The 15136-nt window shown below is 32.6% G+C and overlaps 1 pseudogene; it reads left to right on the plus strand.

Annotated features, from left to right (window-relative positions):
- Positions 1 to 720: 720 nt before the first annotated feature.
- LOC120170344 lies at positions 721 to 1832 on the plus strand (annotated as a pseudogene).
- Positions 1833 to 15136: the final 13304 nt, after the last annotated feature.

Consider the following 15136-nt stretch of genomic DNA (forward strand, 5'->3'; position numbering starts at 1 on the left):
GTTTTCTATTATTGTTATTATTTCTTTTTCTTTTATTCAATTACTTTTTGTCCTTTGTTTTCATTTTTGTGGCTTATTGAATTTATTTTGTTCTATCATTATTTAGTTTATTATTCTATTCTCGTCATTATCATCATTTTATTCATTTTATTTTTTTTCTTCTATTCTTAGCTAGTCCTTAGGTTTTATGTTTTCTATTTCTTTTATTATAGTGTATTTTTCATTTAATCTAATGCGATTCTACTTTCTGTCTAACATTTTTCTCGAGTTTTTAAGGGTACAATTTAAATTAGTCTAAGGTAAGTAATTTGATCGTTATTTTACCTTTCAATTTAAAATTACAACTTTCTTAATTAAAGACAACTGAAATTACGTAGTACCGAAAGGGCAGTTCAAGGGTGCTAACCCTTCCTTAACTGTAACCGAGTCCCTAATCCGAAATATCACTGGTAAAACGCAGATCAGGTAAGAAATAGGGTATCCGATCAACTCATTTGTTTAAAATAAATGATCGGTAGCGACTCCTAACCTATTTTTTTAAGTCGAAACTCAATTTCGGGCCCACCGAAAGGCAGTTCCTACAAGTTCATAAAGATTTGGTTAGTTTTTGCAACTTCAGTGAGCTCTTATATGTTCTTCAATATTCTAAATGCCGGATTCAAGCGTGCAGATCTTATGTATTTTTTGGGGCCATTTAGATGAGATTTTGACTTGATTTTTATCTGTCTAAGGTCAATGGCATCTTCTTCAGACCCGTGGATAAAAGAATATAATGAAGCAGTAAAAATTGCAGATGATATTTGAAAGGAGTTCCTTGCCTGCGACGGGACCTGAAACTAAGCGACATGCATCGGCTATAAGAAGGAAGATTACGATTTAGGGACTAGACTTGATGGATTGCAGTCTCTTTTGTCTAGACCGGCCGGGAAGCCCTTGTAAGTCATCTCAATCGAGGTGCATATAGGACTGAACTGAGGCTTGATCATATGGGACTATTTATGAATACGGTACTTTTGGTGTTTGCTTGCAGAGTGAAGTATGTTACTACTAGTTGATGTCTTGTGTTTTTGGTTACAGAACAGAGAAGGAGATGAATCGTCACAAGAACATGGGTGCAAATTTAAGATCAAAAGCAAACCAGGCTTCTGCATTCAACATGTCAAACTTTGCTAATAGAGATAGCTTGCTGGGGCCGGAAATTAAGCCAGATGCCATGAGTAGAACAGTTGGTTTGGATAATTCCGGCCCTGTTGGTCTTCAACGACAAATCATGAAAGGCAAGTTATTTGTGTTAGCTTGTAAAATGGATTAGTTTCCTCAGACTTATGAACTTGTCTTTTTTGAGTAGAGCAAGATGAGGATCTTGAGAAGTTGGAGGAAACGGTACTAAGTACGAAGCATATTGCATTGGCGGTCAATGAATTGGTCTGCAAACCCGACTCATTGTATGTTTTCTGTTTGTTTCTGCTATGGTCTTTTTCATCATATTTCTTTAAAACAAATGCTTTGCAAGGTTTGATTCATCATCCATAAACTATTCATTAACCCGTGCTTCCTCTGTGCAGGATGACCTGGACCACCATGTGGATGATACCTATTCTCGGCTGCGGGTAAAACATTTATTAATTAACATTTTCTGTTTTGATTGGAACAAAATCCATTTACTGTTTTTAATATATTTAATCCGGTCCATCCTATAATGGAATTCCCCTAAAGTTGTATGCATCCTAGCTTTTCACTAGACAGTGATGAACTAGGCCTCGACTCCATTGAAGTGCATCAGGGATGAAGGAATAATTCATGGATTCGAGTGTTATCGAATTATATTTGAAATAATCTACGACAATTTGAACAGTTCCCATGGAACTCGTCACGCCATGGGATATAATTTTTTAATGGGCCGTGTCAAGTGGGCCCCACACCCAATAAAAAACAATTTTTTTGTAACTTTTTTTAAAAAAAATTATCTCCAAGAAGCTCGTCACGCCGGTGCGACGAGTTCCAATGGGAAAAAATATGTCTTCCCTTTAAGTTGTGCACATCATCTTCAATCTGTTACTTTAGACACTCCTTTCATCTTCAATCTCCTACGCAAAAAACTCCTTTCATCTAACCAAAAACATTTCAAATAATGAATAACAAATTCTTTACAGTTGTCCATTATAATGGCGGATTCTACAAACTGATGTTGGTGTTCTGTTTAAGTCAGATAGGTCGATCAATATGATGTTTCCTGTAGATGTATGACATCGCCAAATGAAGCAAAAAATTCAGAGAAAACTTGGAGCTTCTGTTTCATGTTTAAGTTATCGGCACCTAATCTCCTCAAATCCAATGACTTATGGAAAAATTCAGCTTGATGATGATGACGATGTTGCTGTTATGGTTGGACTTCATCAATCATCAGATAATAATATGGTGGAGATGTGCGTCGAAACAACGAATGCAACTGATATTCCGACGTCATCAGTAGCAGCTCGAAGAACAGAAGAAGCACAACTTTCTCAACCACATGGAAGTTATGGTGATGAGAATCTTGTTGGACGGTTCGGTGAAAGCCTTGTTGAATTTAGCGAGGATGATGAAGACATTGTTCCGTTGGTAGACGATGACGACACAACATTAGTTGATGAGTCCGATATTGTTGAGGCTGTTTCAGAGGGACAAGGTTTGGATGTTGAGGCGGATGTATGGGAGGCAACTGTTTCACGATGTAAAGGATTGCAGACTGCTCCAAATGTTTGGGCAAGGACATACCATTAACTTCAAATGCCTCACCATGATTTGCCTCGGTATCATCATGTAGTTGCAATGCATGACATTAACTTCGATGCTATGTGGAATCCTGAAATTTTTTATATGCCAGAGTTATGTGCTGCTCACTAGGGTTCTTCAGACGAGCGGTCATCTGAGTTGGCTATTAGGTCTCAGTTTGAAACAAAAAAAGAGGCACAACTAGCAATCAAGGAGTACTGTATCAAAGCTCATCTTTAATTCTATGTCGTGGAGTCGGATCAAAAAACTTATTTCGAAAGGTGTACACACCATGATGTTGCATGTAAATGGAGGATACGAGTATCATACCTACAACGGAAGATGTTGTGGGAAGCCACAAGGTTCAATGCAGAGTATGCATGTATAATGACCTCCTTGACACAAGACCACAGACATTTAGATTCAGATGTCATATGCTCTTATGTGAAGCTATTAGTGGAAAAAAATCTAAGAGTGCCTGTTTCTATGTTAGTGGCATCCATTCGGAATACATTTGGTTATATTCTGACTTATTACAAGGCATAGATGGCTAAATGGAAAGCAATGACCTTGTTGTATGGTGATTGTGATCATTCATATAATGAGCTACCACGTCTGCTGCAAGCAATGTAATTTTTCATCCCTGGAACCATTGTTAGGTACTATACTCATCCTGCAGTCACGCTTGAGGGAGACGTTATCCCCCGGAAGAGAATTTTTGGTGGCTTTTTCTGGGCGTTTAAGCCAGCTATCAAATGATTTAGATTTTGCAAACAAATGATTCAAGTCGATGGCACTTTTCTGTATGGGCTCTACAAACACGTCTGATGATAGTCGTTGCACAAGATGGAGACAAAAATATTTTCCCTATTGCTTTCTCCATTGTTAAAAATGAATCGAGGAAACTTGGAATTTCTTTCTCTCTAACTTGCGTTATCATATTGTCAATCAAGAAGGGGTTTACATGATCTTAGATCAGTCGTCTGGGTTGTTAAGCACAATTACTAGACCCGAAAATAGAAGGACACCACCTAACGCATATCCTACATATTGTATACATCATATAGCGTCAAATGCAATCACGAAGTTTAAGCAGAAAAAGATTAAAAAGGAGATTATTAACATGGGTAAGTACCTTAGCATTTTTCATTAATTATTTCTGCTTCATTAATGTTTTTTAGTAACATTTAAGTTATTATTTTATAGGGTATGCTTTACTCCAACCAAACTTCTGTGCACGTCTTGAAAATTTGATAAGATATGGAGATGATGTGTATGAGTTCGCAGTTGAAATACCAAGGGAGAGATGGTCACAAGCATATGATGTTGATGGTCGACGTTACGGCCATATGACTACCAACCTTGCTGAATGTATCAACTCAGTGCTGAAAGGGACTCAACATCTCCTGATAGAAAGTATTGTTAGGGAGACTTACTTTAGGTTGGGTAAAGTATGGGCAGACAAAAGTGCACAAATTGATGGCATGATCAGCGATGGGAGAAATCGGACTCCAAATTTAGAGAAGGCAATGCAAAAGAATCAAACGCATGCGACATCAATGTTTGTCCACAATTTTGCCAGACTTGATTATGATTTCGTTGTCCAAGCTCTAGTTCGACCACATGAGGGAGATAATTCTACAACATACACTGGTAATCTGAATAGAAGATGGTGTGATTATGGTTGATTTCAAGCTTTTAGGTTCCCATGCGCTCACGCTGTTGCTGCATGTATGCACATCAATATTGACTCATACTTTTATGATGATAATTGTTATAGCCTGCACACCATGCGCAACATTTACAATTGTGACTTCAAGTACCTCTTAAATAAAGCATACTGGCATACATGCACAATTTCTAAGGAATAATTGTCAAATCCTCGATTGGGTAGGAAGTTACGGGGTCGACCTGAATCTAGCCGAATTTATACCGATATGGATGATCCTTAAAGAGAGCTAGGTCAACCAAAACTTTGTGGTCACTGCAGAGGTGAAGGTCATAACAGAAAATATTGTCCACATCTTCCAAAATATCATGTTGGGCGCTAAAATAAGCCTTACAAAATGTTGAACTTTATTTTGATATAACAATTAAGACATAATGTTTTTGGACTTGAATTTAATTTGTTCAAGGATTTCAAAATTTTCAAAATTAATTCAAAGTTTATTTTACTTGGAATTGAGCACAAAATATGTTTTTGTACATGTAGTATCGATACTGTTTATATGGTGCCGATACCAAATGTATCAGAAGTATCGATACTACCATCATTGCTCAAATTCCAGAATGCAAAAATGGTACCGATACCCAAAGGAATACTAATACCAAAGGTAATAGAAGTACCGATACTCACAAGGTAGTATCGATACTACTAGCATTGCTCAAATTCCAGAATATAAAAATTGTACTGGTACCCCTTTGGGTACCTGTGACACCCATAACCCGTAAACATCAAATAATACGAGCCATAAATGTCACATCAAACTAACTAACAATTATTATTCACAATTACTTAATTTTTTTAAACATTCCTAGTTTCAACTTTTTATCAACTATTTTTATCTACTTGAATTTTCATGTTATTTAAAAACATACTATTTTATTTACTATATAATTTTAGGCATATTAAAATACTGATAAGCTAATTTAGTCAAATTAAAGAGTCCTAATTTACTATTACCAACCATTTAGTCAAAACTGATAAAGCAGACTGATAACATAAATATACATGCCACTACTAGTCAAAAGAAAATTCAAAGATGTCTTACTGATATTGGTATTATAGATGATCTGCACATGATGTTTGGAAGGCTCCTCATAAAACGTCAGTATCTAAATCAGACCTCCCTTTGAAAATTATCACGCGCTAAGTATAACTTAGTGAGGCTGTAATACTAAAGGTGAGAACAAATAAATAAAATATCGAAACATATATAAAATTATTAAAAATAAAGCAGACTGAATGTTCAGAATGTTCAAACCGGATATTTCATGCTGAACTTTAGCAGAAACCTGATAATTTTCACAAAATCATAATAAATTAGATCAGACAGAATAATCAGTCCATATTCTTTTGTAATCAGACACATTTTAGAATTTTCTTATTTTATTTTTATAGCCCAAAGTATATTTTAAGAGAATATAAGATATGTGAGTCAGACGAGTGTGCGCAATACAAATCTCAAATCATCAGAGTCGGAACAGATAAGCACACACAGTGCTATCACATCTGAAATAACAATATGCACACAAAGTGCATTCATATCAGAATATATATGTACTAGTGTACACTCCGGTACACCACAATATATCAGAATTAGAACATATAATCACTCCACCCCATGGCATGTCAATTGTACCTTTGACTCTCCATATAACATACAGTGGGCTTTTTAGTTCATTTCGTAATCATTTGATAAAAATCATATCAGAATCAGAAATATATTTAATTCACATTCGTAAAATGTGACATGGGCAGTTCATACCCAAAATCAATCATAAAACTTATTAAAAATATTATGGATATAATTCCATATTCAAAACATAATTCATATCTTTGAAATAAACAAGGTAAGGTTGACTTATCGCAGGTTGTCCTCAATCATAATAATTAAATAAATAAACTGCACTCACATTTGCCTCGCTATAGAACTTGTATATAATAATTCTAGTCACGAGCTTTTTCCTTTCCTTTCGAATCGTTCAGATTGCTAGATTTATCGTAGTCTGACAATACCAAATTATAACATAAAAATTGTTCGAACTACATATTAGTATCGTACTAATATAAACTCATTTTAACATTTTAAAATCTATAAAATAAAATCGATATCAACCAAACTCACAACTCCATTATAACTTCAAACTTATCGAAGCACTTATTCAATTCCATAAATAATTATTCCCAACATGATTCTTCAACTTTTACCAATTATAAAATCAAACCACATATTTTAAATTCTTTTTAGAATTCAACTCAACTTTTCCTTTAATTCATAATGGTCCTTGACCATTATGATAATTATACATTAATTACTAAAATTCCAGCACTTGAATAAAATACTCAAATCAATTCTTCAATATTCAATACATTATAAATTTCAACCCAAACTTTCCTAAACTTTCGATTTTCAACACTTAACTTTATAAATTTGTAATTCAACTACAACTCAAAATTTAATTCAAAATTCAACATACTTATAAATTTTCCAGCATTCAATAATTTACTCAAATAATACTTCTACATTTAAGAACTTGCAACAAGTTCACAAGGTTTTTGAACCTTTCGAATTCCACCATCTAACCAATAAAATGAATTCTTTTAGAATTCTTCTCAACATTTCCAATTTATTCAAAATAGTCTCTTGCCATTTAACTTCAATTCCAAGCATCCAAAAATATACTCAAACATTTAAACATTACTCTTCATCTTCTAATCCATTTAAACTTAAATTCTAAAATTTCCATATTCATACAACTTGCACTACCTTTAAAGAATCAATATTCATTATTGATATACACACTGGAATTTAATTTTGTTTCTTCGTTGAAAACTATACTCGAATACAAATCTATCCATATAAAGAACTCCTTCTAATTCATTATGTACAATTTATAGTGAATTTTCAAAGTTGGCCGACATAATCTTTTTGTACAGAATCTGCTGCCCGTTTTTCTGACATTTTCTTGGTTAAAAATTCATATCTTTTTGTATACACCTTGAAATTGATCCCCATTTGTTTTAAACAAAACTAGATTGATATACGAACACAATATAAAAATAACCTCCAAATAATTTTTATAAAATTTCTGGTGAATTTTCAAACTCACTGCCATATTCGAAAATCTAAATTGTTTTCATTAATTTGCATCCTTAGGTTCTTCATCAATTCTTACAACACTTCTAATATCAAGAATCAATATTTAATCATAAAAATCACACTTCCTCTTCATCAATATCTTACCAACTTGAGCATGAAACATGAAGATTTTTATGCCAAATGAAAGAGAATTTCATGTAGGTTATTTTATCCTTAATAACCCAACTTAAAATTCTAGTAAAAATGGACCAAAAATCAAACTAAAAATTCTTACCTTGAACACTTGAAACTTTCAGCCCCCTTGGAGAGTTGCTGCTGAAAATGCTCAACGTTTCTTGAAAATTTTGATGTTAATTAGTCAGTACACGTCTAAATATCATTATTATTGAATTTTTATTCAATTTAATAGGAAAATCCATTTTTGCCATTAATGAAACTCCATAACTACAAATTTGCCACTCTATGACATCATCCCCTACCTCATCATATCCATAAAAAATATCATAATTCTGATTTTTCATGTTTGTCATTGCAATTTTTGAAAATTGTAATTTAGTCACCTAATTTCAAAATTTTGGCTTAACATGGAAAATCGACCTTAATTCCATTAATTCATGTTAAATTTCACTTTTCTAAAATATATAAATAATATTTCCAACCATTTTATAACATCCTTCAAATTTTCATAAAATTCCAATTCAATCCGAATATTTGATTTCAATACTGAACTTTACTACTTTATAGCTTTTAACAAAATTCCCGTACTAAAAATATGATTCCCACTAAAATCTCTATTTTAATCCAATCTGTTCATTTACAGGCTAAAATATATAACTTTTAAAAAAATTACAATTTCGGTCCCTATACTTTTCAAAGTTTATACTTTAGCTACTAAACTTTCAAAACTTACATTTTAGTCACTAGACAAAATTTGGGGTATTACAATTCCTCCCCCTTAAATAAAATTCGTCCTCGAATTTTCTCTACGTATCTACATATCTGAATTAAATAGACGAGGAAACTTTTTCTTCATGTTTCATTCTCGTTGTCAAGTTGATTCCTCAACTTTATGGCTCTGTCATAGAACTTTTACCAGTGTATCATCTTATTTCTTAATTCTTTAACTCCATGTGCTAGAATCATTACTGTCTCATCCTCGTATGATAAATCTGGCTGAATCTCAATTTCCTTCGGTGTAATTACATGTGAAGGATCTGATCGATACCTTCGAAGCATCGATACATGAAATACATTATGCATCTTATTCATCTATGGAGGTAACACCAACTAATAAGCTATTGGTCCAACTCTCTTTACAATCTTGTATGTCCCGATAAATCTTGTACTCAGTTTCCTTTTCCGTCCAAATCTCAGAATCTTTTTCCATGGAGACACCTTAAGAAATATCTTATCACCTACTTGATATTCAATCTCTTTTCTTTTTAAATCAACATAAGATTTATGTCTATCAACTGCTACCTTGAGATTATCTTGGATCACCTTCACTTTGTATTCTACCTCCTTAATCAAATCTAGACCAATTACATCTCAATCTTTTAGTTCATACTAATTCAGTGGCGATCGTCATTTTCTTCCATATAATGCTTTAAAAGTAGCCATTTTGATACTTGATTGATATTTGTTGTTATAAGGGAATTCTTCTAAAGGTAAATATTTTTCCCATGATCCTTTGAAATTAATAACACACACTTAGCATGTCTTCAAGTATCTGAATAGTTTGCTTAGACTGACCATCTGTCTTAGGATGATAAGTTTTACTGAAACTTAATCGAGTTTCCAATGCCTCATGCAAAGACTTCCAAAATCTCGAAGTGAATCTCTAGGATCTTTGTCTAAAACTATTGAAATGGGTACTCCATGAAGTTGTACTATTTCTTTGATATATAACTCGGCATACTTGTTCATAGAATAATATTCTCGAACTGAGATAAAGTGTGTTGTCTTTGTTAATCTATCCACTATCACCCAGATCGAATCTTTCTTATTGGATGTCAAAGGTAAACCTATTACAAAATCCATAGTAACTCGTTCCCATTTCCACTGAGGAATGGAGATAGGTTGTAACAACCCCGAAGGCACTTGGTGTTCTACTTTTACCTGCTGACAGGTTAGACATTTAGAAACAAACTCAGTGATAACTTTTTCATATCTACCCACAAATATCGACTCTTCAAATCTTGATACATTTTATTCCTCCTAGAAACATAGTCAAAAAGACTATAATGAGCTTCAGAAAGAAGATATTTCTTTAGTTCTTCTTCATATGGTATGCAATTTTGATTCCGATAATATAAACATCCATTAGACTTAATTTCAAATCTTTCATTTCTCTTTTCTTCGCTTGTTTCATTCTATCTAAACACTTTTTATCATTATTCTATAGATCCTTAATTCGATTCAATAGGGCAGGTCTCAATCTCAATTCTACAATTACCACACCATTTTTTTTATTGATAGTTATGCATCTAACACTTTCATAGTAGCAAAGGTTTTTGGCTAAGTGCATCAGCTACCATATTAGCCTTCCCTGAATGATAATCAATAATAACATCATAATTTTAAGAAACTCAATCTATCTTCTTTGCCTTAGATTTAATTCTTTCTGAGTGAGCAAATATTTTAAACTCTTATGATCTGTATAAATGTAGCATCGCTCACCATATAAATAGTGGCGACATATCTTTAGAGCAAACACTACAGACGCTAGCTCCAAATCACCTGTCGGACAATTCCATTTTTGTTCCTTTAATTGCCTTGAAGCATAGGCTACCACTTTACCTTCTTGCATTAGAACACATCCCAAACCATTATGGAACGCATCACTGTAGATCACATAATCATTTCCTGACTCTGGTTGCACTAATATTGAGGCCTCTGTCAGAATCTTTTTAAGTATATCAAAGTTTTCTTGACACTTTCAGTCTAGACAAATGGTACATCCTTTAGGAGTAACTTAGTAAGTGGAGATGCAATTATTGAAAAATTATTCATATATCTCCAATAATATCCAGCTAACCCCAAGAAACTTTGGACTTCTAAAACATTTTGCGGAGGTTTCCACTCCACTATCGCTTTCACTTTCTTAGAATCTATTCTAATTCCTTCTGTTGAAATCACGTGGCTAAAAAAACTCAACCTCTGACAACCAAAATTCACATTTGATAATTTAGCATATAACTTTTTATCTCGTAACATCTGAAGTACGATACGGAGATGTGTGTCGTGCTCTTCCTTATTCTTAGAGTACACCAAAATATCATCAATGAACACGACCAAAAATTGATCCAAATATGGCTAAAACACCCGATTCATTAATTCCATAAATGCTACTAGAGTATTGGTTAGTCCAAATGGCATCAAAACAAACTCATAATGACCTTATCAGGTTCTGAAAGTCGTCTTGGAAAATCTTACTATTTTATCTTTAACTAGTGATACCCTAATCCAAGATCGATCTTAGAAGATACTTAAGCACCCTTGAGCTAATCAAACTATCATCGATCCTCAGAATAGGGTATTTATTTTTTTACCATCACTTTATTCGGTTTGCAAGAATCTATACATAATCGCATCGATCTATCTTTCTTTTTAACAAAAAATACCGATGCACTCCACGGAGATACACTTGATCTAATAAAACCTCGATCAAGTAGCTCCTAAAGTTTCCTGAAATTATCAATTTTAAACTATACTTCTCGATCAAGAGATAATTCAGGTAATTCATCAGGAAATACATATGGAAATTATCGAACTATCAAAATATACTCCAAGTGAATTTCAAATGTTCAGGTATCAATCACTTGCTAAGAAAGTTGTACAACATTTTTTCCATAATTTTTGTTGTCATAACTGATAATATCACATTGGGTAAAGATTTCGCTTTTTTTCCTATTACTATTATCTCGGTACCTTTTACATCTTTTATAAATAATCGCTTCATGCGATAATCAATCCCAACCATAATGCCGAGATGACCAATCTATGCCTAATATAATCTCAAACTTGTCAAACTATAACTCCAAAAGATTCGTCGGGAATACAACCCCTTGAATCTTTATTAGACAATTTCTACTAATCCGTGTAACTCTAGCACTATGACCCAATTGATTTACAGCTATCAATCACTATTGATGGGTTCTAACGAAATATTCTTATTTTTAGCTAATTCTGAACTAATATAGGAATACAGAACCCTGATCAATCAAAAACAAATACATGCTCATCATAAAGATAAAAATACTACTTTCAAATTTATTTTAGTACCGATAATCAAAACCTCGACCTCTTTTAGACTAAAATAAGGATGACGCTTCTGATATTTTAGTTTATCATCTTCGTTCTATAATATAACTCTCATTTTGCGCCATTTTCAAATCTTTTGCTTTATTCACCACTCCCTGAAAAGTGGTCAAGTTCGCAACCAACAGAAGTTTTCTGAATCTGGGACAGAGACCTCGAATAAATTTCTTACATATGTCTCTTTCAGAGGGAACCATCTATGAGGTATATCGAGCAAGTTTATTAAACTCACATTTATACTCGTATACTGATTTACCACCCTGAATCAAATTAAAGAAATCATGCTTCATCTGGGTAATAAACGACTCACTGATATATTTATTCTAAAATACTTCTAGGAAAAATCACCAAGTTATCTGATATGAAGGAACACGTGTTGTCACGTTCGTCCACCATATACGAACTTGTCCTCGTAACAGTGAAATTACTCCATTCAATCTTTCATTGTCAGAACAGTGAAGATTATCCAACATTATTTTTCACATAATTTAACCACATATCTGCCACTAATGGGCCTTAGTTTGCTTCGCCTTTAAATTCTTCAGCTCTTAAACTTTTTGATTATTTCGGAATCGATATTCTCGGAACTTGAGAAGAAAGTGGAGGCATAGGAATGGGAGGTGTTGTAGCTAGCTGATATCGAGCCATGATAGCCCCTAAAGCTTATAAAACGTTTCCAAATCTGGAGCCAACACTCCCTAATGTGTCTGTGTTCCCTATTGTTGAGGTACCTACTCTACCTCGTTACTATTCCCTCTTGTTCAGTGGATTGTCTTATGCTTTCCGAACCGACATATAAGTACCATCACAAATTTACGTCAGTAAGGAGCAACATCATAAATAAAATCATCATACCATACCATATCAGTAATTTCAACATCCTAATGGCATGTACATATTTCTAAATAACATAGGCTCAGTTTAGGTCGAGAATCGGCTAAACCTATAGCTCTGATACCAATAAATGTAACACTCATAACCTGTAAACATCAAAGAATACAAGACATAGATATCACATCAAATTGACTAATAATTACTATTCACAGTTACTTATTTTTTTTAAATATTCATGGTTTTAACTTTTTATCAACTATTTTTATCTACTTGAATTTTCATACCATTTAAATACATACTATTTAATTTATTATATAATTTAGGCATATTAGAATACTGATAAGCTAATTTAGTCAAATTAAATAGTCATAATTTACTATTACCAACCATTTAGTCAAAACGGATAAAGCAGATTGATACTGGTATTATAGATGATCTATACATGATGCTTGGAAGGCTCCTCATAAATATGTATCTCAATTAGACCCTAAGAATGAAAATCATCACGCGCTAAGTATAACTTAGTAAGGCAATAATACTAAAGGTGAGAACAAATAAATAAAACATCAAAAAATATATAAAATTATTAAAAATAAAGAAGACTGAATTTTCAGAATGTTCAAACCGGATATTTCATGCTGAACTTTATCAGAAACCTGAAAAGAATTATATGATAATTTTCACAAAATCATAATAAATTAGATCAGACAGAATAATCAGTCCATATTCTTTTGTAATAAGACACTTTTCAGAACTTTCTTATTTCATTTTTATAGCCCAAAGTATATTTTAAGAGAATATAAGGTACGTGAGTCAGACGAGTGTGCGTAATACAGATCTCAGATCATCAGAGTCAGAACAAATAAGCACACACAGCACATCGAAAATAACAACATGCACACAAAGTGCATTCATATCAGAATATATATATATATACTAGTGTATATTCCGGTACACCACAATATATCAGAATTAGAACATATAATCACTCCACCCCATGGCATATCAATTGTACCTTTGACTCTCCATATAACATACAATGGGCTTTTTAGTTCATTTCGTAATCATTTGATAAAAATCATATCAGAATCAGAAATATATTTAATTCACATTCGTAAAATGTGACATGGGCAGTTCATACCCAAAATCAATCATAAAACTTATTAAAAATATTATGGATATAATTCTATAATCAAAACATAATTCATATCTTTGAAATAAACAAGGTGAGGTTGACTTATCGCAAGTCGTCCTCAATCATAATAATTAAATAAATAAACCGCACTCACCTTTGCCTCGCTACAGAACTTGTATATAATAATCCTAGTCACGAGCTTTTTCCTTTCGAATCGTTCGGATTGCTAGATTTATCGTAGTCTGACAATACCAAATTATAACATAAAAATTGTTCGAACTACATATTAGTATCGTAATAATATAAACTCATTTTAACATTTGAAAATCTATAAAATAAAATCGATAACTAAATCGATATCAACCAAACTCACAACTCCATTATAACTTCAAACTTATCGAAACACTTATTCAATTCCATAAATAATTATTTCCAACATGATTCTTCAACTTTTACCAATTATAAAATCAAACCACAATTTTAAATTTTTTCAAGAATTCAACTCAACTTTTCCTGTAATTCATAACGGTCCTTCACTATTATGATAATTACACATTAATTACTAAAATTTCAGCACTTGAATAAAATACTCAAATCAATTCTTCAATATTCAATACATTATAAATTTCAACCCAAACTTTCTTAAACTTTCGATTTTCAACACTTAACTTTATAAATTTGTAATTCAACCTCAACTCAATATTTAATTTAGAATTCAACATACTAATAAATTTTCCAGCATTCAATAATTTACTCAAATAATATTTCTACATTTAAGAACTTGCAACAAGTTCACAAGGTTTTGGAACCTTTCGAATTCCACTGTCTAACCAATAAAATGAATTCTTTTAGATTTCTTCTCAACATTTCTAATTTATTCAAAATGGTCCATTTCCATTTAACTTCAATTCCAAGCATTCAAAAATATACTCAAACATTTAAACATTACTCTTCATCTTCTAATCCATTTCAACTTAAATTCTAAATTTTTCATATTCAGACAACTTGCACTACCTTTAAAGAATCAGTATTTTGTATTGATATACACATTGGAATTCAATTCCGTTTTTTCCGTTGAAAACTAGACTCGAATACAAATCTATCCATATAAAGAAATCCTTCTAATTCATTCTTTAAAATTTATAGTGAATTTTCAAAGTTGACCGACATAATCTGTTTTGTACAGAATCTGCTGCCCGTTTTTCTGACCTTTCATCGGTTAAAAATTCATATCTTTTTGTATACACCTTGAAATTCATCCCCGTTTATT

The sequence above is a fragment of the Hibiscus syriacus genome, unplaced genomic scaffold, assembly GCF_006381635.1.
Source record: "Hibiscus syriacus cultivar Baekdansim isolate YM2019G1 unplaced genomic scaffold, ASM638163v2 tig00111779_pilon, whole genome shotgun sequence".
NCBI lineage: Eukaryota > Viridiplantae > Streptophyta > Magnoliopsida > Malvales > Malvaceae > Hibiscus > Hibiscus syriacus.